The sequence below is a fragment of the Emys orbicularis genome, chromosome 8 (assembly GCF_028017835.1).
Source record: "Emys orbicularis isolate rEmyOrb1 chromosome 8, rEmyOrb1.hap1, whole genome shotgun sequence".
Taxonomy (NCBI): domain Eukaryota; kingdom Metazoa; phylum Chordata; order Testudines; family Emydidae; genus Emys; species Emys orbicularis.
The window spans coordinates 104779156-104805776 of record NC_088690.1 but is presented as its reverse complement, the minus strand read 5'-3'; the positions used below and the strand labels follow the sequence as shown (position 1 = coordinate 104805776).

Sequence of the window (26621 nt, the reverse complement as noted above, 5' to 3'; positions counted from 1 at the left end):
AGGCTCCAACCTGGCTGAGGCCTGCAGATGCTAGTTTAAAGCAAATGATTAATAATACTTGGAAGGATTTCAGAGTTGTAAACCTATTGTGTTGGTAAGTTTCAAAGAGCAATATTTTCTCTTAGACATGGAAACATACACTATTGGCAAGTAAGAAGGCTCATACAGGACTTTGAGTCACAGTCCTTCTAGGACTCTGCAAAAGCAAGAGTTCATCGGTTTCAGAATACTTAATTAAAACTCCTACTTCCCCCCCAGAGACCAAAAAATAAACAACATTTGTTAAAAAAATTAAACCGGCGCCTAACAGTGAACTGAAAAAACAAAACCGAACAGGAGCAACCCCTCCCTGAATGAGAAGCTTGTCATCTTTTCAGTTTTACATTCAGGATGTGCTTACTTTGCTTTTCTGTTCAAAGCTGCCAGATTCGAGAACAAAACCAAGTGTCAATAAAGTCCTGTTTTGATCAGATTGCAAAATGCAGATTTGTACAGAAACTATTCGAGAGGGGATATATGTTCCTTTTCTTCTGATATGATGACGTTGAGTCCTTTCCATTCCCATAGAGCTCATGTTATTTCTTTATACAGGCTTGTGGACCAGTGTGCCGGTTGCTTTGAGCAGGGGATCGCTGTGTAGGTTTGGAGGGGAATGAATCTTCTCATTAGGCAGGGGCAGCCACTGTTATAGGAGGCCAGGCACTGCCACTCCCCCGCCATGCAGTTCTGCAGTCACAGACCCACTGGGCATTCCTCCCTACCCCTAAATCTCCTCCCCAGGTCCCCCATACTGCCACAAAGCAGTGCCTCTCAGAATGGAGGGTGCGATATACAAACCATCCTTCCTCTTGCAACTGAACCACAACTGCAGTGGAGAGAGGAGGCCAGGATTCCAGACAGTGCTTGGCTGGTGGGATTAAGCCTGATGTGGTGGCTAGCCCTACTGCACCAGCATGTCAGGAGGTCCCTGTCCCAAGCCAGGACTTGGCTGTATATCCAGACAGAAGGTTTTTGGTGGTAGGGGAAGTGCTGCCATTCAGATGATCTGTTAAAAGAAAGTCTGGCTCCACCATAGTGTCTCTGGATGCTGTTAGGTGGACACTTCCTGCAAAAGAGGAGACCTTGGTTACTTTTCTGCCCAGCCATCCCCCTCTAAAGAGAACCACTCACCAAGGTCCCCCTGGAGTGCACCATGGCTGCCATTGTAACAGTTTAAAGATATATACAAACCACATTTACAAGCAAGCACACACATGCAGGGAGAGGGCTCTCAGAATTCTGCTCTGGGGGGTGGGCAAAAAAGCCACACAGGGCACTGCCACTGAGCTAAAGAAGACTTCTGGTTAGCTGAGGGTCGGAGTAGGTTTCACCTACAATCTAGGCTTCTCCCATCTACGGCAAGAGAGAGAATTACACTTGAGCAAGTCTGACACATGGTAGCCAGGAGAGGGCAATGGTACACACTTGCTGCTAACCCATGATTAGACTGTATGTGCCTATCCTTTGGGGAACTACAGTATATAGTCTATTCAGTGAGGGGTTTTAACACTAGAATCCAACTATGTATCTGTTTCTTAAGAGACTGGTAAAGTAAGTTAAACCCAGAGGGGCTGATCCTGCTTCTATATAGGTAACCTTCTCTTCAATAAGAGCAGGAGTAATCTCACAGTGAGTATACCAACACGTAAGTGCAGACAAAACATAAAATCAGTTAATGACTTGTGTAGTCAGAGGACCAACTTAATCCCTGGTGCAACTCCTCTCACTAAGAGTTAAACCAGAGAAGGATTTGGGCCATTAATCCCCTGATTAGTATTCATTTTGTATATTGAGTGGAATACACCGTCTGCTGGTTGCCTTGTGTCCAATCAACCTCAGATGCATTCACTTTCTTTACATTTCACTTTCTGCAAAATCTGGTTTGTCAGACATGAGGGGTTCTGACGAAGGAAGAAAAAACAAGCTGGTGCTATATCAGCCACTGTAAAACATTTTCTGCTTTAAAAATGTAAATAATTGAAAACTAACTTTTAAAACCAATCTAATGTGAGTCATTCTGGGATAAGTCTCCCAAGAGTTCAATTTTTCAAAACAAGCAGCAGGAGAAAGTATTGGCTGTTTCTGAATCAGTGTGTAAAGAAAGTATTCAAAAAATGGAAATTTAAGAATATCTTTCTATTTAATGAAAGACAATGCATTAATTTACAATAACTCCCTTCTCACTTAGCACACACCAATATTTTCTAGAATATCTGCAACCAGTAAACCAACAGTGAAGCCACAAATCCAATAGGAGCAAATAATTTGAAATATGATTTCTTACTGACTGGAATTAAAAAAACAAAAAGTTTCCACTTGCCTGAAGCACACCTTAAATATATACATGCACTTCTTTCTGGCTTAGCTGGTGTGAATAGTTCTGCTTAACAATGGGAGGACTGGTTCACAGAATGCTTTGTTAGCTCTTGCACTCAATATTCAAGTTGCATGCTCAATGTTTTTGATTAGATTTTCCTTTTAAAAAAATCCAGCAAATGTACCTGTATTAAACACTTTTGCTGTCAACACTCTCCTGCGCTAACTGCTGTTTTTTAGAGTAGAAATTTAGGATAAAAGTTATCCTGTATGTAATTTCACTGACTTCAATAGAGCTTCCCTCATGGATGGATTTGGCTCAGAGATTGCAAATAAAATGATTCCTTATCCCTTCCTTCAAACTGTCTGATGTTACTGCAATCTGCATTGAAGCACCAGAAGTAAATATTCACAGGCGCAACAAAGGAAAAGCTACTAAAGCCATATGCGGTTACCATTTTGCTGCTCTCTCTTCAGCCGCTTCATGACTGAGCCAGTCTGGGGTTAAGAAAGTCATGCTAATCCCTCCTCTCCGTCCCATCTCTATTAATATTGATTAGTTTGCTGCTAGGCTAGCTCAGCCCTTGTGCGAACCACTGACCATTGCTGCAAAAAAGAGATGAAGGACATTAAGGGAAAAATCAACCTGCACAAAAATGAGATTCAATTCTGATTTTTTAAGCCGCTCGACCAAGGATATATAGAGCTAAAGTTTTCTCCCCATCCTTCACTTGTTTTATGGGGCCCGGATCATGAGTTATCCTATAATCTAGCATTTGCAGTTAAAGGGGTATGTACCATAGTATAGTATTTAGGCCCCAACTCAGCAGAACACCTGAGCATATTCTTAAATCCCATTTAAGGCAATGGAACTTAAGCACATGCTTAAATGCTTTGCTGAATTGGAGATATAGGAAAAAATTAGGGCCAAATCCAGAGACCAGCAATGGCCTGAGTAGGGCTGCTAGGAATATGTGTTGGAGAGGAGGGACAAAGAATCTCTCTCCCAGTCATGGAGGGGCTACAAAGCTACATGGAGGCTACTTCAACCTAATCTCTGGAGAGATCCCCACCATCCCTTGAAGGAGAACAGGAGACTTGCCTATGAGCAGACCCTAACTCGGTGCAAGAAGGCCTTGCAGAGCCTTTCCCCTGCTTCCCCCCTCATGCAACTGAATCCCACTGGTTCTGCTGCCAGAGGAACTCCCTAGCTTCAGAGAGAAACTAATACCGTGGAGAATATCATGTCTCTGCACTACTGATTTCCCACCCCTCCAGAACCTTTAAGAGTGGTTGGTAACTCCTTAGTGTACTTTGCTTAGCCTTGAAATGCATTTTATCTTATAGGATAGCTGAATGAGAACACACAGTATGTGGAACGCAGCTAGTCCCAAGCATTACAGCAGTGTTTGCTAATGCCACTGCACTCAATTCGTCAGCATCTCTGTGATGATAAATCCTACTGTCAAGGGGGTTTAGCTGCACCCCTGGACATACGCTGCAAGATTATCAGCGTAATCCTTTTTGCTGTTCAATCTGGCTACTCTCAGTCCAGTTATTTTAAAGTTATTGAAAAAAAAAAAAAGAAATCCTAGCTGTTTGGAGTCTGATGCAAAGCCCATTTAAGTCAATGTGGAGTCTTTCCATTGGTTTCAGTAGCCTTTGGATCAGACCTGGGTGAGTCTGGAGACTGACATTAATGCTAATTCCCTTTGTGCACTGAGGAAAATTAATTAACGTGTATTTATAAAGAATGCCTCCTGGCCTTTTGGCCAAGATGCACCTACATTAAAATCATGACCATAATATACCAAATAAACTCCTCATGAGTGCCCCCTTTTACCTACTGGGATCAGTATTACAGCTCTCCAACCTACTTCCACCCTCTTTAATGCATCCTCTTCTCCCCCCTCCTCAGGAACCAGCTAAGCCTTGAGGTATGCCCTGGCAATTAGCAGACCGAGAGGGGTGCTCTGTATATGCATTGTCCAACTTTTACATGTAGAACCAAACCTAAGAGCAACAGTTATCATTTCCACCCCCACCCTCCCTCCGAAAATATAGGTGTTATTGGGGTTGACAATGTATCTTTCTATCAGGTGGGAATGAACAGGCAGATGGCTGCTGGAATCTTCACTATTATATGGTAACTAAGAGTTGGCATTTGAACAACCTGACTGTCCCTTTAAAGGGACACATCAACTTCGTTTTATTATGCAGGTAGTCAGACTAGATAATCATAATGGTCCGTTCGGACATGAAAATCTATGAATCACGCAAATATTTTACTTCTATTGTAACGAGTAGCAGTTACGGTTGTTACAATTAAAAGAGATGAGGGGAAAACACTTTGGTTTTTCAGATTGTTGGGGTTCTGCATCTGACCGGACTTTGGCCAGAGTTTTCAGACAGGCTCAGCACCCTGGAGAGATGCCAGACTTTCCAAAGAGAGGCGACACATTTTTCAAAAGTGCTGAGCAACCAGAAGCTCACATGCAGAGCAATGGGTTAGGGAAATGGGAGCTTTTTGACAACCTGGCCCCCGTTGTGGGCACTGAGGTCTTCTGAAAAACTGGCTGAGCCCTTTGAAGAATCTGGTCTCCTGTGTACAGTCAGTTTCACTGTTTCCCTTGCATAGTCAGTCAACCCCCAGTCTCACCCATGCTATTTGTATAGGGGTCTTGCACACAGCAAAAGGAGAGAGTTGTTTTATTTGTGTGACTGTAAAATCACAAATTGGTATGAGAATTTTGGGGCAGTTTAAAAGTAGTTTCAGGTACTTTTTTTTTTTTTTAGCTGACTGGACTTCAAATTGATGGTTTCCCTTTGGTTGTAGCAGGACTAGCTAGTAGTATTATGTAATTATGAGAAGAAACATGCCTACTGTGAATTCAAATCATCAGCCACCTGCAGGGATAACACCTTTGCTGTTGCATGTTGCCTCTGCTAAGTTTCCACAGTTTGTTAGGACATTACTCACTATGGTGAAATAATGTACTGGACTCAAACATCACTTTCATGTTTCTGGATGCTGTACACAGTACAATGCCACTTATTTTCCCATAGAAATCTTTGTGCACAGTCTGTCAGAAAACATTTGAGGGACAGGCAGACCAGAGTGCACTGCACAGAGTTGGGTACAGTCAGGGGTTATATTAGGGAAGCTGAATGATGAGACTTGCAATCCCAGTGGAGTTGGTTGTATTTGATAATATGATCAGCAGTTAAATAGTTAATGATATTGCTATGAGAAATCATCAATAGGCTTCAGAGTCAATAGTTTAAATGAAACAGAGGCAGAGAATTACCAGCTCTCAGAACTATTGTTATAGGAGTGAAATGTAGCAATCTCTGTGCTGCAGAGTGTAAGCTGACCAATGCACAGAACACCGCAAAAACCAGGGACAGGAGAAATTTTGCCAAGCCCAACAGAGCAAATCCCTCCTCTTATTTAAAACAAACACATGCACCAAACCATGGGAACTGTATGCACCACAAAAACTTGATTACAGCCTTATTTATAAGGTTTTGAGGAAAAACCACCTCCTATACAGCAAAAACTGCATTTTACTTAGACTGTCATCCTTCTGTGGTAAATGGAGTCAACCCTGCCTAGGTTCCAGTGCATCATAGCTCTCGTGATACTCACAACACTAAGCCATCACCTCCCGCACAAGGCTACTTGGAAAGACTATCAGGATGCAGTAATAGGGAAAAGGAAAGGTTTAAAGAGAGCTCAAATGAATAGGAAAGTTTAAGGGGGGATTGATAAGGCAGGCAGTCTCTTTGCTCCTGGGCTTGTTTCCTGGGCTGCAGTGATTTGGAACAGGTGAACTCAGTCACTGTGGGAGACACCCTGTACTGACTCCTTTGGCTAGTTGGGTTGTAGCATTCAGAGGCCCTGGAGGATGCTGTGTTCAGCCCTCTTCGTCCCATCAGACATGAGGCCTGGAGGTACCAAGTTTCAGTATAACAGAGATGGACAGCTTCTCTTTGGGTAATGGATGCAGAGGAGGTTGATATGAGTATGGAAATTGGATTGCTAGCCTTTCTGTGTGGAGAGGAAAGGGGACAAGGTACCCTTAAGAGTGCAGCACTTTAGAGGAATAGATGCTGTGGCAGATCAAAGTCTGTAACTGAGCCAATAAACTGACAACTGATTTTTATTATCATGTTAGTGCCGTCTCAAAATAACACACCCACTCAACTAGGAAAGTGATTTTATTTTCATAAACGTTATGGTATTTTTGGTGCTCAAGGTAGATTAATTTTGAGATTATAGAAGGAAATATACGCTTTTATTTTTAAGATCAGAAGTGCTGGGCCTGACCCTCTGCAGTGCTCGGTACTCCAGTTCTCATTGGTTTCAACGCAATTGAGGGTGATCAGCACCTGCCAGGATTGCTCTGTCCCTGGCAGAATTGAAAAAGAAAACAGAACAGAGCTTCCCTGAAAGGATTTTCTTAGATCACTTTGTGCCTTTTGTTCCGTCTTGCTGCCAGTAAAAATATCCATGTTTGGGAACAGAGACAGGTTCCCAGACTGAGACAAAGAATTCTGGGTGTGCAGCTGAGGCAACAATCCCTCTCTCTGGCAGGAGGCTGGTCACGTCGCAGTACTGCTATGTCTAGATCACCTGACATTTGCCTTCCAGTATATGCTCTTATTGTTTCCTTGACTAAACTGGTAAGCCTTGTTTATCATCTCCACTAGTGCTAATAAAACAGGCCCTAGTGTAGACAGCCCTACTGCTCTAGCTGTTGTTTTTAGCTCCATGACAGTTAGACATGCTCTGAGCTTGTTTACTAGTGTAAACAGCCTGCAAATATCTTCTGAACCCAGGGCTGTCTATATCTGGGCTCCCACTGTTGCTATACAGCAGCACAATGAACTGCAACTAGCATGGGTAATATGTACTTAACCTATGCACTGGGACGTCGTGGGGCTTAGTTTGTTAGTAAAGGCCAAACTTTCCAAAAGTGGACTTCAATTTTGGGTGCTCAGACTGAGATGCCTCAGGCCAGATTTTTGGAAATGCTGAGCACCCACACCTATAAATGAAGACTATAGGAGCTGCAGAACTTCTGAAAATTAGGCCCAAGGCATCCCAAGCTGGGCACCCAAAAACTGAGCACCCAGCATCAGAAGCCACTATTGAAAGCTTTGGGAAAGTGTTTTTATATCTTAATATAAAAGGAGCAGAGTCAACACTCAGTCCAGGGACTTAGCCTCTCTTTCTTCTAAACAAACCACTGGAAAGTACTTCACAAGGCAGCATGTTGAAAAGTCGACTCCTGTACTCCACCGCCACGAGAAGCGGCAGCAGTCAACTCACCGCGGTGAAGACACCACGGTAAGTCGATCTAAGTACATCGACTTCAGCTATGTTATTCACGTAGCTGAAGTTGCGTAACTTAGATTGATTCCCCCCCAGTGTAGACCAGGCCTAAGAGCAGCAGCCTAGGTCTGCGTATATTTTTCCCCTACAGAGAATGTTGGCGATATCTGAAAGAAGGTAGGAGAAACTGGCACAAAAAGGTGCACTAAGAGTCAGTTTAGAGTAGGAGAATACTGTTTCAGATCCAAAACAGTGAAGCCAGTGCTGTTCCTACCTGTCTGATAGGAGGAGCCTCCACTGTCTCCCTCCCCACCTGTTCTGTCAGATTTCCTTTGGTTTTACTGCTGTCAGTTGGCCAATCTAGCTGCAGAAGAGTCAGCTGGAGTCCACTCTCTCCTGTGCATCATCAGCAAAACTGCCAGCTAAGTTCTGATTCCAATATCTTTATTGCTGCTTATGGGGTTCAAATCAGAAAATCTGAGCACAGCTTGAATTTCATACACCAGGCTGAGCACAGTGCTATACAGTGAGAAAAACTTAGTAACTGTTAAAGTGGGAAAATCTGCTGTGGAAGCCAATTGACAGTGAATAAATATAGACCCCACTAAGAGGTCATTTTCCCTGACCATAACCTCATGTTAAAAACAGAGCTCATAATATCATACTACTACTTTTGGCAGAGAGACAGAGCATTAAAAATGGGAAAATTTCACATGAAAATGTGACTTTTTTTGTCCAATTTTGAATTCAAAACTTTGACCAGGTTTACAAAAATACATGTTTAAAATTAATATTCCTTTTTAAAAGATCCCCAAACAGTGGAAAGTATGGAATATGCAGTTGATCTCACCCTAACAACCTTAATTCTGATCTGTACTGCTAACTTCCTATCCTTTCATATCATCTTTGTAAGATGAGGTCCTTTTCGAACAGGGACTTTTCTGAATGGATTTTTGAGTAAATGTTAACTTCCTTAACACTTTAATAAATCTGCAGCATATGGTTACAGCCAACTTACTCTTGGAGAAGCTGCTATACTTTTACAGTCCTTGTGTTGAGAGCAACTATTTATTACAAAGGACTGGGGTTTGAGTATTGTTTTTCATGTCTCCAGTGTGGTCCTCTGTCACCACACTAATCTTTACAAACCCTTAATTTAAAGGACCTTTGAGATTTGGGTTTAGGAAATTTTAATTCCTAGATATGCTAGTTTTTGGTTCAAATAACATTCTTATAATCTGGCAACATGCATACTTTTCAGGAATAACTGTTCTCGATAATTGATTCAGAAAATGGTAAAATATGCAGTTTTTCTGTACACTACAGATACAAAAAGGGCAGAAATCCTGTGTCAGTAAAGTACATATAAATAATTTATACATTTAATGAGGCCTTGGGCCTCAATTTTGTGAGTGGAGCTTTGAACCTGCATGGAACCCTACTGAAGTTATTGGATGTCACAATCACCGGAAGGTTAACAACGAGGTGTTCCAGAAAAATGCATTCTTACTTCATGGGGTCATTGCTTAAATTATCCCAAGTTTCAATTTCAACGGATAATGCTACCTCTACACTTCTGGTCATTCTGAAAGCAGTGACAGGGGGCCATGTTATAGTTATCTGGGTAATCTTAACTGCAATGCCATGCTTTTTTTGTGCTTTGTCTAAACTGGGGAAATTTACCACCCCCCCCCCCCCCAAATCCCCCTGGTTCTCCTGACTCAGTGAGAATGGATTTGTTAATTTCCCTTGTATAGACACATCCTGAACATGTGTGTTCAGGAATCCTAGTTTGATTTCAAGGCATTGCAGAGCTTTGGTAGTTTACCTAAAGAGTGAGGTTCTTTCAAATCATTTTTTAAAAGATTACAATTGAGTCTGCTCAATCTAAACAGGTGCTCAGAGCGCTATTAGCAATGTGCTTGGCCCTGTATTACACACGATGAATGCCACAATCACACTTCTCTCTGACTTTCCATGCCATGCACATCAGGTAGATTCCTTCCCTCCGGCATTCCTTACATTTTAAAAATGTTTGGAAGTCACTCTGTGACTGGGAAGTATTTAAAAAGAAATAAAGCTTTCTGACTGGGGACTTTGCTGGGCACAAACAGAGAAGGGCTTGAAACTCACTACTGATGCACTACAGCACATTTTCTACTGTTTTCCATCCTCCCATTTGCTTCCATTGTGTCTATCATCTATTCCTTTTCTCCCCATCTCACTCCAAGTCTCCCTTATTCTCCGTCCTAGCCCCAGCTCCCCCATTGTCCACCCCAGCTCCCCCTCCTCCTCTCCACCCTGTTTCCTCTTCCCCTCCATGCTAGCCCCAGCTCCCCCATCGTCCATCCCAGCTCCCCCTCTCTACCCTCAGCTCCCTCTTCCCCTCCATGCTAGCCCCAGCTCCCCCATCGTCCACCCCAGCTCCCCCTCCTCCTCTCTACCCTCAGCTCCCTCTTCCCCTCTATCCTAGCCCCAGCTCCCCCATCGTCCACCCCCTGCTTTCCTCCAGCTCCCTCCTGGTTTTCCCCCAGATCCTCCCCTCCTCTCTACCCTCAGCTTCCTCTTCCCCTCCATGCTAGCCCCAGCTCCCCCATCGTCCATCCCAGCTCCCCCTCTCTACCCTCAGCTCCCTCTTCCCCTCCATGCTAGCCCCAGCTCCCCCATCGTCCACCCCAGCTCCCCCTCCTCCTCTCTACCCTCAGCTCCCTCTTCCCCTCTATCCTAGCCCCAGCTCCCCCATCGTCCACCCCCTGCTTTCCTCCAGCTCCCTCCTGGTTTTCCCCCAGATCCTCCCCTCCTCTCTACCCTCAGCTCCCTCTTCCCCTCCATGCTAGCCCCAGCTCCCCCATCGTCCACCCCAGCTCCCCCTCCTCCTCTCTACCCTCAGCTCCCTCTTCCCCTCTATCCTAGCCCCAGCTCCCCCATCGTCCACCCCCTGCTTTCCTCCAGCTCCCTCCTGTTTCCCCCGCTCATCCCCCTCCCTCTCTACCTTCCAGTTTCCCCGGCTTTCCCTCAGCTCCCCCCCTTTTCTCCTCCCTCTCTACCCCCAGCTCCCTCTTGCCCACCCCTGCTTTCCCTCAGCTCACCCCCTCCATCTCTACCCCAGCCTCCCATCCCCCTCCGTCTCCACCCCCTGCTCCCCCACCGCGCCCCGCCCCCTCTCTGCTCTGTCCCCGCTCCCCTGCCTTCCAACCCTTCCCTCCACCGCCCGCCTCTTGCTTCCCTTCTCAGCCCCCTCCCGCTGCACGTGACCCTAGGGGCGGCGGCGCGCGCGCGCGCTGCTGCACCTGTCAGTCAGCGCGTCACTTCCGCCAGTCGCCGCCGCCGCCGCTAATCCGTTGGGGACCCTACTAGCCGAGGAGCTCCAGCTACGGAGGGGCCCGCGGGTCAGATTGTGTCGGGGCTGGACTGCTGCTTCGTGCTCGGCAGCAGCTGTAGCTCTGGGAGGAGGAAAAGCCGAGAAGAGCGGCGGGGCCCACACCGGACCCCGGGGTAGAAAGAGGCGGAGGAACCTGCTGCTGCTGAGAACGGCGGGGAGGGAAAGTCATCACCTGGCAACGGTGAGGGGACTGGCCCCGCGCATGCGCCACTGCCAGGGTCTGAGGGGAGGGGGGCTGTGGCGAGGTCAGGTGGGGGGAGGGGTAGAACCGAGTTCTGTTTGGAACCTGCCCGAGGAGCTACTCAGGTCCACGGCCTATTATAAAATCGACCAAATCCGGGGGTGGGGGTGGTTGAAATGCAGCTTCTTTATACACTGGCCCTTGGGGGAAGTTCTGCTGAGCTTCAGGAGCCTTCTGGAAGCAGCCCGTGGGGGTCATGTCACTTCCTTCTTTCTCAGCACTAATTTTTTCTCCGCCAAGGTTACAGAAGTGCAGTGTGGCGCCTAGGACTGTTTGGGCTTGGCCTCTGGGAGAAGACAGAGAATTTAAGTTGTGTTGGATGTTTGTTCTGCTGTGGGACGTCTGTTTCCCTAGTCACACGGTACGGCCTTCATACTTCAAGCCAGCACTGACAGGCAGCAGAGGCTTCTTGCCTTCTTCACCAAGACAGCCTTTGGAGCTTGATCCCTCCATCCCACAACATCCTTCCTTCCTGTGAAGGAACTTAGGTTTCATTTGAGTTCAAAACTAGGCAAATCAGGGACTTACACTGATTAAGTTGGTACTGGATAGATCTGGGCTCTGTGGCTGTACTGCCTAAGTCTTCTATGGGCTCTGAGGCCTCATCAGCACTGAGACTGTTGTTTTGGAGATTTAAGTCTTCTAGTCTGATGCTAAATTCAGCTTCGAAGGAACATGTCAGTGTGGGTCCTTCATTGGTACTGAGAGCTCCCTAGGGAGTTAAACTTATTACTAAGGCCTGGTTAAAAATTAGATCAACCTATCTATGTTGCTTAGGGCTGTAAAGAAATTTCTCACCCTGACCGCTTAGTTAGGTTGATCTAACCCTCCGTGCAGATGCGGCTAAGTCAATGGAAGAATTCTTCTATTGACCTAGCTACTGCCTCTTGGAGAGATGGATTAACTACATTGATAAAAAAACTCCTTCTGTCAATGTAGGAAGCATCTATACTATGATACAGTGTCACAGCTGCAGCACTGTAGCTGATTCACTGTAGTATCTGTAATGGAGATGTGCCCCAAGTAGGCACATCTTGGTCCCAAAGTGCTGTGTTCCTTTTGGAATGAGTTGATATTCGTGGCCCCTCAATGGTAGCATGTTCCTCTGTGATGGGGAAGTCAGCGCTGCAACATAAAGCTGTTGGTGCAAGGTCATCTTTATTTCAGTTTCCTCAGCCTTTGGGGGTGGGGGGGGAAGTATGTTGTATTGAAAATATTTTGACACTGCTTGTAAGCACAAGGGAAAGAGAGTGTAGTGGCTGGAAATTAAATATACTACAATACATAATGAGGTTTGTTTAGTACTACTGTTCCTTGGCTACATTCAGCCCCTTCTGTGTATAGAAAGTGAAACTGAACTTATTAAAGCTAGCTGTTAAGTTTTACTTTATATTTCTGAGAAGTACTCAAGGATGGAACATATGACAAAAAAATGAAGGGCATCCAAATTCTGGTAAACTTTAAACAGGATGATTTTTAGAGCAATTAAGGTGGTGGGAGGCGAGGAAAGCAGACCCCTACAGCAAATGTTCCATTAAAAGGTAATCATATTTGCCAATACTCCGAAAGAAAGCAAATACCTTTTGTCCTTTGGAATATGGAGAATTCTTGTTTATTTAGCTACTTCATATTTTCTTTTCTGGTTGTCTTAGATACCCAGTAATAATTTACTGTTCTTACTTTTGGTTGCACATCAATATTTTTGATAATACCAAGATTCTCCTGCTGACTATGAATGACAGATTAGACATTCTGGTCCACCTGCTTGGATTTTTACTGAGATTTTGGTGGTTTTCAATAAGTATATTTAACAAATCCTCAGACACCCTAATTTAAGGGTGCATTGTTTCTTGTTGGGCCAAGTCCCTTTCTGATATCAAGCAGGAAGATTTACTTCTACTTGCATTAATATTTTGAAAAAGAGAAGTAGCAAAGCTCTGGTGTATGAATGTGTCTTCCTTACCCATCTCTGGAAAGTTTGCTTAGTCTTTTTTAGGAATAGCAATAAATGGAGCATGGTCTGAATAGTTTTCTGGTGTCTGGCAGGGGAGATAATTTTAAAATAAACTAAAACCCAGGATCTGAAGCCCTCTGGATTTTGTACCTACCAATCTTGGCAGTCTTTCCAAAACAAAAGGCATTAGGCAAAGTCTTGGATTTTTTAAAGGCATCTGAAGACTTCCGTTAAGATGTTTTGGTGATATCAAATCCCTAATCTGCTTAAACAAGTTTTATTTAGAATAATGCTGAAAATAAGTGTCATTTGTACCTTTTGAGATGCATAGTTCTGAGAGGAAGGTCAGTGGCATGATGCCCAGGAGCACTGAGATAACTTGTGCTGGCTTGCCTGCTTATAAGCATGAATGGTGCAACTGATACGTTTTGTTTTCCAGGATCTTCTACTATTTCTGATGTATAGTGAATAGTACAAGACATATATTTGAAATATGGCTTATTAAAAAAACTCAAGTTATTGGAGAATTCTGCAGCAGATTTTAGTAAATTCTGACACAACCATTGCATCAGAGAACATACAGTATAAACCACTCCCTAGTTTTACACTGTAATAGTCAATGTTAAATGGAAAAAATCCAGGATTCATCCTGACTTAAAAATTTCGTCTGCATAAGTATTTTTGTCCCCCTCAATACTCTGGGCTGTGCAACAATGGTAGAAACAGAAATTTTAAAAAACTACATTTCACAGTGGAAGTACTGAAAAGATAAGCTATCCATCCTGCCAAAAACAGATATTTGAAATTTAAATGAGGATTCTTCATGTCTTTAACATCAGTGCAAGCTGTACTAGTCAGGCAAAAAGTGATTTGTGTACTTTCATAATATCTGTTTTAAGTAAATGACTTTCCTGAAAATCTAAGCTTCACACCCCTCTTTTAAGGCAATCTAGAAAAAATAATGAAAATTCATTAGAACAGACACAAAATCTGTTCCTCCAGTCTTGACACAATTGCAAGAATAGAAGTAACACATTTTATAGTCTCATGAAATAAAGTTTTACATATTCTGGACAAGTGAATGAGTAGAGTTTGTGTTTCTTATAGACAACAAAGTGGCAGAAGTATGCCTTGCACTTGGAACAGAAGGTGGGAAGGCTTGGTGATCCTTAGTTCCTTTGGGAGTTCATTCCTCTTTGAATACACAACCTTTTGAAGAGCTACCTTTGGGTCACAAGCCTCCGTCTGAGGCTCATTGAAAGGGCAGCGCAAACTCCCATGCTGTGGGTGGATAGAATTTTTCAAAATTGAAGGTGTGAAAGGGGAGTGAGTCTGGTAATCCTTTTTCTGAAAAGGAAGCTGTGGATGTGAAGAAGAGAGATTCGTATGGAATGACAAACTACTTAAATTCTACACGTACCACCAAATAACCTTTGCTGCCGGCTAAACACCTGGCTAAAAGAAATAATTAGTAACTCACTATTGGAGGGTGAGAGAAATTATTTCTTGCAAGGCTGCTAAATGTTTGGATTGTGAGGAAAGAAAGTGATGATAACTGAAAAAATGGGCGTACCATTTTAGAATCAGTTATGTTTTTGCTGGCCACTCTAGGGATGGATGCTGTTCTTTAGAAACTTATTTTATTTAATGCTTATGCAAGCCTTTTGAACAATTGATATTCCCCTCTGCTCACATGTTTGTTTGTTTATATATATATATTTTTTGAGGAATGTGAAGGGATATGGTAGGGGTTGGTTTTTTTGCATGCTGTTCTAATAGTGATCTGCTGAATAATCTGTGTTTGTAATTTTTCATGCTGAAGTTGGAATCCAACCTAGAATCTAAGTATTATTTCACTTTGTGAGAAGCTAGCTAACCTTTTGCAACCCCTCTTTGTGCCTGTTTCTCACTGAACATGTCGTTCTGCACATTTCAACACATTTTCTTTAAAAAGAATGGTATAGTGTATTCCTTGGTAGAATTAGGGATTAGTTTTGATTTCTGGAATATATTCTTGATCTATTGCTGGTAATTGAATCTGAGTTGACCAGACTTTCACACTGCTCTGAGAATACATAGAGATCAAATCACAGATTTATATTTCAGTGCAACTTCTATTATATATTTTCTTTGGAGTGCAGTTAGAATATAGTTTCTACTATGCAGTTAGAATATAGTTTCTGTATGTCATATCAGTTTCATAAAGAGATAAATGCATTAGAACCTGGGTACAGTGAGTACATCCTTTATTTTCAGTGTGTGGGAGGAGCAGTGTAATGCTAGAAGTGTGCAGTATTTTGTAGTTGTGTCTAGGTCTGCTTTCTGGCTGTAGCCAAATAAGGAGCATTATTGTGATATGGTAATTAATAGCTATTCTCTTTTTAATTTATGATTCCTCACCCCTGTATGCATAAAGGGTTCTAGTCTCTTCTTTGGGTATTCTGGGTATTTGTCTTAAGTACAGAATATGTGTTGGAAGGGAGAAAATTTTAATTTAAACTGTAATTATTGCATCACATTTAAATTCTTGTCACTACAGTAAAGTTTATGGCCCTGCTCCTGCAAACTATACATGGGCAGGTGGCCTAATCCGAGCCCATTTAATTCTATTAAATATAAGAATGTGTTGGACAGGTTAATTACTTGCAAACAGCAATTGTAAAGATTTTAACAGTGATCATTCTATCCTACAAGCTTCTCTGCTCATACAGATTCCCTTTCCATTCCACCTTTCCCTGCAGTGTATTAATTAAAACTTTACTGCATGTGTGTTTGATTACATAATGTAATACTTGGACAAAATAAAGCTAAACGTATTGTGATTGGAGTGGCAGCTGGTTTGTTTCCCCTTCTGCCCCACTTCCTATACTGTATCTGCTTTTTTTTCTTGCTTGGGTGTAGGACTTTACATTTAATGAGTATCCAGTCTGTCATTGCCTGAGACCCTCACTGCTCTAATCTTTCCAGGTCGCTTTCAGTTTGATTATGTCATCCTGTGTATTTGTTACCCTTTCAGTTTTAGTGATGTTTGTAAATTTGGTTGTGGTTGAAGTTGCATTAAGAAATGCTGAACCACAAGGCTCATTGGCAGTTGTTCGTTCCTTTGCAGCAGCTCAAATAGACATAGCTGTGGAATGGAATTCTGTATGAACAGTGCATGCATGCCCGTTCAAAACTTTCTGGGACTGTAGGACCACCTTTTTGTTTCAAATGGTCATCACCATAATAGAGGCAGTCTGCCTGTTGCAAGTGGACCAAGCACCGCATTTTGTGAAGCATTGAGTTCACACGTGTTTTTGTTCACCTATCTGAGAGGGGGGGAAATAGAGACAAATCTCTATAATGGGATAACATTATTTATAATTATAAGTGCATTATGTACTTGCATTATTTGCCTTTTGGGGGGTGGGGGGAAGCTATGTGAAATAACTTGATTTCTGAACAGGAATCAGTCTGTAGCAGTTACAATAATTGTTAAACAGTCTTGTTTACAGAATGTGAATCTCTTTAATTGCATAGCTCTACTGATATTTTCTTTCTGTTAATATATTAGTTACTCAATTGTGCGTTTTTTATAATGCCATTACATTTATTAGGTCTGTATTATCTGATGGGGGTGGTAAGTACAGGTGCTTGTTTTATGGAGTGCTGTTTTTCATTATTGTAGGGCAAGTAAGACAAACATAATTAGCTCCTACACAAGATACAAAAGGCTTTTTATTTATTAACTAGTGGCTGTTAGGAATGAGATGTGATCTGTGCTAGCAGGAAGTTTCTTTACATTTCTGCACATGAGCATTGGCAGCAGCTGAGAGAGAGAATCTGGCAGTGTTTAGTGGTGTGTGTAAAGCAGAAAGCAAGAGACCTCCACTTTTGTTTTCTGGTATATGTGGTGGTTTAATTCATTTTTATTGAAAAAATAAAATTACATAGGAATCTTGTTTTTAAGTTGCTGAGATATGCTGTTAAAATTCCTCTGGATTTGAGCTAGTAAGTGAATAAAATGATGTCTTTAATTTATTAGTGAGCATATTTTCAAAGAATGATTGATTTTTAGTGGTGCTTGGACTAGTCTTTAACAGATTAACAGATTGCAGTGTTTCATCGGTGTATTCTTTGTAAAATGATTGTAAAATTGCAACCTAGTGCTTATGTTTAAATCAAATCTGTCGGTATTGGTTTTGTTTTTTACTAAGTTTACAAATATAATATACAACCGTACAATAAGTATTTGAGATAAGACTTGTACATTTTTCTAAATTTTGAGTGTAATTACTGTAAGCAGTGCTTACCTGTAATGATAGCCACTAGAGGTTGTGGCAGTGTTGATTAAGACCAGTTTTTGTTTGATTTGTGAAGAAAATGTAATACGGATTCTTCCTCTTAAAATCAAATGACTGTAGACTGAATTGTAAAGAGGAGAAAATACATATAGAAACACTCACCATCATTAGTCTGTTTTTTGTCTACTGTTTTAAAAATTAATTCCAAACAAGTATTACATAATACTTTTATTAATATGTGGTTTAAAAAACTGGTTGGTTGTGGTTGCGATGTAATTGTTCCATTAAATTTCTTCCCTATACTGACATAAGTGCCAATTTGGCTTATTCTAAGAGTCACTATGGGAATGCTATTTTTATTTCTGACAAGTACATCATTCTAACAAAATATTCTGTGTTTATATTTGTTTTGTTATAATACTAGAAGGCTTAAGTACTTTCTGAGGCTGTCTGGTTATGCAGGAAAAACTCATGGCAGCGTAATCTGGTGTTTGGGGTCATTCAGTAGAAATCTAGTCTTGTGTATATATTGATATTAAGTTTATAATGAAAGAACAAGCACTGTCAATATTTCTAGTTCTTTTGATGATGTGCAAAATTGCTGAGGCTTGTTTCCTTACAGCCAATGTATTTCAGTTAACTAGTTAGATAAGGAACATGTGAGTTAAATAATCATCAGGTTAGGGACAGAGCGAGAAATGAAATGTTAGTATCTTTTTGATAAGGCAGTCATTTCTGACTAAGTTATAAAAATGGTCTCACGAACCTACACGTTAGACTTTGTACCACTGCTTGTCTCAGATCATCACAAATTTAATAAATCAGTTCTTAAAATAGACCAAACGGTTAGATCTACAACTATAATTGAACACAAGTCTTTAATTTAAAACCTGTTAACTCAGTTTTACACCAGTATCTACTGGTGATGTGTCAGAAACTGCAAATAGGAAATAGTTACAATATACTATCCGCTCTTATATAGCGCTTTTCATCTTTAGATCTCAAAATGCTTTAAAAAGATCAGTAAGTAACATAACTTATTATTCAGTTCTCAAACACAGAATCAACAATAACATGTTCTTACCTTTTTATGCACTTGAAGTTCATTTAAAAAGCATTATTTCATTGATGGGTGTGGAATACTTGTAATTCTGTTGCCAAGATAAGCAAATGCCATTAAGATTACAAAAACCAAGGCTTGTAATGCTGTTTCCCTAGCCGACATTGTGAAGTATTCACTCACCATAAAAGGAATATAACATACAAATAGATAAAAGTCAAGAAGTTCAAAGTACAGAATGAAACACACACTTTCACCCTAATGTGTAGCTGATATGATATTGTAGCTGATATATTTAATGTGACTTACTGTTTTTTCATCTCTCTAATACTCTAATATTCTATAATACTTGGTCATGTCAGGATGAATCTTTCTATTTTATATGATTAAGTGAAACTTTAGCATTTTTGGGTGATTTATATAAAACCTATCCTCACAATATAGAAAGTATTCTGGATTTGGAGAAAACCCCACATTTGTTTTTTCACTAAAACACACCCTGACAGGTTTTTAGTGTGTCATTCTGAAGTATTTGCATTTACCCTTTTTGAAGAGGACGTAATTCCATTTTAATTCTAATATATGGGATGAGGTGAAAATGTCAGGGTACTATTGGTTCCTAATCCACAGTGGCACTCTTGCTAGTGTCAGTGGGACGTTTGCCCAAAAATCAAGGGTGAAATTTGTATGGTAACTACATTTCTAGTTACTGATTTGTTCAGTATCTTGTCCCTTGGCATCCCTTAAAGGGAAATATGTTTCATCTTTAGGATCACAGCTACTTTTTCACCTTCATCTTTATCTTTCTTCCCTTCAACTCCTAATTTCTCCCTTCTCCATCTGAACTGTGAAAATGATTGGGAATTAAATAATACAGGCATTTAAAGCGTAATTTTTAGGCGTTGGGGGTCAACACCCTGATATGATCAATGGAGGGCAAGGGAGTTAACACTTCTGGGTTGTTGTTTCAGGTTGTCCACATATTCAAAAAGGCAATATTGCATTAACTTATTCTGGTGGTTCCCAAAAGTTATTGCTTCATGTACCACCTTCTTAAAAAAAATGATGTTTGAAGGTATGACAAGCAAACTTCTCTTTTTAGTGCACATTTACTTTAGGTCTTCACAGACTTATTCTATGTATTTCCAGACTTTAGGCTTCCTTAGGCATTTATTTTACTATAAAATGTTTGATTATAAAGTCCTTTTTTAAACATCTCTGGTTTTTAGACAGTGCATCAAAAAGAAACACGATGAAGCAGACATCATTATTTGTCTTTTGTATTATTCAAATTACAAGAAACAAATGTCATAGATGACATCTTGATATATCTTGGTATGTAGCTGAACTGCATTCATAGCTTGATTTTTTTTAACTTGGCTAATTTTAAATTTAAGGTTCCTACTCCTCCTTATCTAGATTATTGTTGAACACAAACCAAAGTTCACTTCGCTTCCTGTTTTACAAAATTTAAATAAAGAAAAATACAAAACATTTTGAGTAGCTCGGGGGGGGGGGGGAGGAGGAAGTGCCATTAAAGGTGGGGGTGGGGTGTGTGTGTGTGTAAAAGGGCCAGTGGGCCTTTGAGGGAGTGGGGACTCTGCTGAAAGTGGGGGACTTTACTTGGGCATCAGGCAGCTCCACTCCAGGAGGTCTTTTGCTGCCCATCAGTTCCTGTCCTGGATGTCTGCACTGCTAGGAAAACTACACAGGGGCGGCTCCTTCTGGGAACAGGTTTCAGAGTGGTAGCCGTGTTAGTCTGTATCCACAAAAAGAACGAGGAGTACTTGTGGCACCTTAGAGACTAACAAATTTATTTGGGCATAAGCTTTCGTGGGCTAAAACCCACTTCATCAGATGCATGCAGTGGAAAATACAGTAGGAAGATATATACAGAGAACATGAAAAAATGGGACTACAAGCCATCAGGAACAGTATCCCCAATAATGTCATGGTAAACCTGGTGGCTGAACTTTGTGACTTTGTCCTTACCCACAACTATTTCACATTTGGGGACAATATATACTTTCAAGTCAGCGGCACTTCTATGGCACCGCATGGCCCCACAGTATGCCAACATTTTTATGGCTGACTTCGCTCTTGTCCCTTAACACCCTTACTCTACTTGCGTTACATTGATGACATCTTCATCATCTGGACCCATAGAAAAGAAGCCCTTGAGGAATTCCACCATGATTTCAACAATTTCCATCCCACCATCAACCTCAGCCTGGACCAGTCCACACAAGAGATCCTCTTCCTGGACACTACAGTGCTAATAAGCGATGGTCACATAAACACCACCCTGTACTGGAAACCTTCTGACCGTTATACTTACCTACATGCTTCCAGCTTTCATCCAGACCACATCACATGATCCATTGTCTACAGCAGTGGTTCTCAAACTTTTGTACTGGTGACCCCTTTCACATTGGAAGCCTCTGAGTGCGACCCCCGCCCCCATGTAAATTAAAAACACTTCTTTGTATATTTAACAACATTATAAATGCTGGAGTCAAAGCAGGGGTTGTGGTCGAGGCCGACAGTTCATGACCCCCCCATGTAATAACCTCACGACCCCCTCAGTGGTCCCAACCCCCAGTTTGAGAACCCCTGGTCTACAGCCAAGCTCTAAGATACAACCGCATTTGCTCCAATCCCTCAGACAGAGACAAACACCTACAAGATCTCTATCAAGCATTCTTAAAACTACAATACCCACCTGCTGAAGTGAAGAAACAGATTTGACAGAGCTAGAAGAGTACCCAGAAGTCACCTACTATAGGACAGGCCCAACAAAGAAAGTAACAGAACGCCACTAGCCATCACCTTCAGTCCCCAACTAAAACCTCTCCAGCGCATCATCAAGGATCTACAACCTATCCTGAAGGACGATCCCTCACTTTCACAGATCTTGGGAGACAGGCCAGTCCTCCCTTACAGACGGCCCCCCAACCTGAAGCAAATACTCACCAGCAACCACACAACAAAAACACTAACCCAGGAACCTATCCTTGCAACAAAGCCCATTGCCAACTCTGTCCACATATGTTTTCAAGGGACACCATCATAGGACCTAATCACATCAGCCGCACCATCAGGGGCTCATTCACCTGCACATTTACCAATGCGATATATGCCAGCAATGCCCTCTGCCAGGTACATTGGCCAAACCGGACAGTCTCTACGGAAAAGAATAAATGGACACAAATCAGATGTCAAGAATTATAACATTCAAAAACCAGTCGGAGAACACTTCAACCTATCTGGACACTCAATTACAGACCTAAAAGTTGCAATTCTTCAACAAAAAAACTTCAAAACCAGATTCCAACGAGAAACTGCAGAACCGGAATTAATTTGCAAACTGGACACCATTAAATTAGGCTTGAATAAAGACTGGGAGTGGATGGGTCATTACACAAACTAAAAGCTATTTCCCCATGCTAATTTTTCCCCTACTGTTACTCACAGCTTCTGTTTGAAATGAGCCATCCTGATTATCACTAAAAAAAGTTTTCTCCTGCAGATAATAGCCCACCTTAATGGATTAGTCTCATTAGAGTTGGTATGGCAACCCCCATTTTTTCATGTTCTCTCTGTGTGTGTGTGTGTGTGTGTATTCCTACTGTATTTTCCACTGTATGCATCCGATGAAGTGGGTTTTAGCTCATGAAAGCTTATGCCCAAATAAATTTGTTAGTCTCTAAGGTGCCACAAGGACTCCTCGTTCTTTTTCCTCCTGGGAAGAGACTCAAATTGCAGCCAGCCAGCTGCTCTGCTGCTTGAAGAACCAGGTGTGTCTCCTTAGTTCTGTTGCCACATTTTTATTCACTGTGACACCCCCTGCCCCAACTTCACTGTGGAGTTAGGGGGTGTGCCTGGGGAATTCCCTTGTCTCCCGGCCCTGCGGGGGCCAGGCTGCAGCCTCTGTAGTGCAGAGGGAGCTCCTGCTCTGCAGCAGCTTCCTGTGTGGGGGCCCTTTGATCTCGGGGCTGCCTGCAACCAGACATTTTTCAGCCACTTTGAACTGGGCTTGCAGCCGTTGGTTGTTTCCGATGGCGTGATACGGAACTTTGGGAGTTCACCTCAGTATCTTGAACTATGCAGCTTGATGGAAAGTGAAGGCTAGGCCTAGCAGAAAGCCTGCCATCTGTGTGCCTCTTGAGAGTACAGCACCCATCTGCGCTGCCGCCGTGCATAAGACACTGCAAGTGTTGTTCATTATGGCCTAAAGTGGCCAGGAGAGAGTGCATTTTGCTTCGCAGGCATTTTCTGGCATGCTGCAGTGCATGCGACAACTGTTCTTTTGAAATGGAAATATTTTTTTATTTAAGAGCTTTTAGCATAGCACTTGCAACAAGCTTACATCACTGGTGGTACATGTAGTCCAGTTTGGGAACCTTGGATTATTCTCTGTTCACTTTGGAAAGTTTTTTCTTCACAATCATGAAGGCTAGATTTTTTTTTTTTTTTTTTTTTTTTTTTTTTTTTTAAGGAAAGCTTAGTTTCTAAAGAGCCTGAATATCATGTGGGCTACATAAATATATCAGTTGGGCCATATTAGGTTTGTGAGATATGGGTGTATTGTCTCATTGTACTCCACTGTCTGTCTGTCCATCTATTGTGTCTCGTCTTACATTTTAAGCTCTTTGGGGCAGGACTGTCTGTTTTCTGTGTTTGTACATCACCTAGTATATTGAGGTTCTGGTCTGGGGCTCCTAGGTGCTATGAAAGTAGACATACATGATTCATGAATTTAACATACTTGAATATTTAACACTGAAACACTCTATTCTAAAAAACTTTGAAAGGAAAATGAGGAGAACATCAAGATAATTTCTAATTACTTAATTTATTCATAATAAGAATCTTGAAGCCTGCAAGGGAAGAGGAGTGGGTGCAGTCATTGGTGATTGAGAAAGAGAAGGCAGTTCCTGGGGTTGTGAGCTGATAGGGGACTTGATTTGCTAGAATCTCCTGGAACATGGGCAGAGAATGTGATAGTATGGTTCTCTATAAAGCTAGATTTCTCATAATAATTTTTAGACTTCTTTGTCAAAAGCACTAGATGATGGTTCATGATTGTAACTTAAGTAAATTTGGAAGCTATTGATCAGTATTGCAAACAGGTAACTAGCATTTAATTAACAAACACCGGTGTTGCAGTCTGAATCTTTTTATGGATTTATCCAACACAACATGCTTGGTAGGAAATGAGAAAACTGAATGGACTTGAGAAATTGTCTGTTTTCATTACTTTACTGTAAAATATTAGCATTTTTAAGAGTTGCTAAGTAGCAAGGCAGAAGGGATTTGTGCTCATTTCATAGAGCCAGAAAACTTATTTCTTCTGAGTCTTCAAGACATGTCACATTGGATAAAACTTTGTTTATTGAAATGTAGCAGAGAATATTGATCCTTTTTGATGGCTCTAAAATTGAGATAAGTTGTCTTTGCCAGCTTCGTAATCATCATTGGAACATAACCCTGGTAGTGGATGTTCCTCTCCCAGGCCTTCGGCAACTCTTTATCAGCTTCATTCAGGAGCAACCTCTGTTTGTCTTGGCCACCTAAAAAATGACAAATAAAATTGTGATTAGAACTTAAAAGTAAAGGTCTGAACATGAGAAAAATGTAGCCTTGGTTTATATTAACATCACTTTCAGTGTTGCACAAAATGGGCAATATAAAGAGATGATTGAAGCTTTGTCCTGGATATATTTTTTTAAACTTGCATGATTACCATTAGCTGCTGCAAGTGATAAAATAGAGGAAAAGGAAGAACCTATAAGAATCAGCATTGATAGTTCAAAGATGGTTGGCTGAACAGGAGAAATGGCTAGATCATTCCTAAAGGTATTCATCCATACAGGAGAAAATGCATTCTCACTTTACCATTACTGATTTTACACCTGAAAAGGAGTACTGCAGAATATTTTGTCTAAGCTGATGATGTTGTCTAAGAATTCAGAGAGAACTATGACCAGGAGAAACAACAAGGAGTCCTTGTGGCACCTTAGAGACGAACAAATTTATTTGGGCATAAGCTTTCGTGGGCTAGAACAGCCCACCAAAGCTTATGCCCAAATAAATTTGTTCGTCTCTAAGGTGCCACAAAGACTCCTCATTGTTTTTGCTGATACAGACTAACAAGGCTACCACTCTGAAACCTATGACCAGGAGGACTGTCGTTTGCTCAGACAACAAAAATGGAATGCAAAAGTTGAGAGATTCTCAGATGCAGTCATCTGAAACTCCTGATTCTTCATTTCATTTCTTATTTTTTTGAGAAAGAAATGCCACCTAACACAGCTTTAAAGTATGCTGAAATTTTAAAACTGCTTCCATAACTATCCTCACCTTCTTGGTTGGTCGACTGAAAAAGGATTGATAGTCCATGTTCCCAATTACGTTTGGTAGAACTTAGGTGATAGTGTCTTTACATCTGTATGTTTTCATCCATCTACCATGTCTGTTGAAATTTACATGGAGAAGAAGGAAGACTTTGATCAAAACATACATTTTACACAACAATAGGGATTTTACAAACAACCACTAAATTTACAAAAGTAATTAAGAGTTTTTGTAAGGATTTGATACATTACAGGTGGATGACACTACTGTAACTGTCTTGGTGGAAATCTGGCTTGAGCTAATTAATTACTAAGAACTGCATAAGGACAGAATTAAAAATGATTCATAAAATTATGGAGCCTTTCCATTATGTAGTAATATGACTGACCCCCTAACAATTTCAGAGGTTAATCCCAGAACAGTAAGAAACTGAAGCATGGCTGTGGGAACATAATCTGAAGTTTCCTTTCTTCTTTACTAGTACACCTCTACCCCGATATAACGCGACCCAATATAACACACATTTGGATATAACGCGGTAAAGCAGTGCTCCAGGGGGGCGGGGCTGCGCACTCCGGTGGATCAAAGCAAGTTCAATATACGCGGTTTCACCTATAACGCGGTAAGATTTTTTGGCTCCCAAGGACAGCGTTATATCAAGGTAGAGGTGTATTCAGAATTAAAGATCCAGTCTTCCACCCCAAATCTAGCTTTACAAAAGGAAAAGTTCTAGAAGAAAAATCATGGGGGGAGGACAGTCAATTCAGTATTAATAAAGCATAGTTTTTAACATATTTGGATTGTTCTAGTTGAAATTTCATAATGGATTGGGGGCTGGAAAAGTGAATAAATTGGTGAAACTGTCTACAATGAAAAGCTTGCAATTCTATAAGAACACAATTAAGTCCCCAGCCTACTAAATACAGTCTCACAGTTTTGTTTTTTCTATCTTCAACTCAGACAATGTGTACTTTATATTTGAGGAATGCTTATAATGTGCATTGCATAGTGGTTTTTGTTTCATTTCATATTCAGTGACATTTTTCACTGGGTTTTTATTGTATTTTTTGCTAGTGGCTTTTTTTCTATTTGGGGAAAATTACAGTAACGTTGCCACATTTTACAAAATATTCCTTTTGTGCACATTACATATGAACTAAGCTGTGAATAGTTTACCATGAACAGGAATAACCACATTGTGCTGAAGGTAAACATTCTTCATTTAGCAAGTGCATGGCAACTCCTATAACTTCAAATGGTCACCTAATGTATTGTTGTTTATTCCATTACGAGTTTGGGGGGGGGGGGGGAAATGTGCCTTTAAAGAAGTCCTTTAATATGAATTTACTTATATAGTGATAATATCTTTATATGGATAACACTTCTTAAGGGAAAAAAAAGTTCTTAACCTGTGTAACTTGGCATTTAAAAATGTCCATAAAGTACTTACTTGGTAAAGGATCATTGTTGAGTGGACTGCTTTTCAAACATTTTCATATTATTTGAGTTAAAGTGGAAAGGAACTTTTTGAGCTGGCTTTCAGAAACACACATTCACATGGTGATATAAGGAGATGTGTGCAGAGCTTGGAAAATCTGCTCGTTAGTGGTGCGTGGGGAACTTTCCCTGGTGAATGAAGGTGCTGAAGCCA

At 41.3% G+C, this 26621-nt stretch overlaps 1 protein-coding gene across 1 annotated transcript in view; it reads left to right on the top strand.

Moving 5' to 3' along the window:
- The first annotated feature begins 11188 nt into the window (after nt 1-11188).
- FAM13B (family with sequence similarity 13 member B) overlaps nt 11189-26621 on the top strand; it is an 82179-nt gene continuing 66746 nt past the window's right edge. The window contains exon 1 of the mRNA XM_065409044.1: nt 11189-11256. The gene's annotated coding sequence lies outside the window, so the exon portion shown is untranslated. The remainder of the gene's footprint in view (nt 11257-26621) is intronic.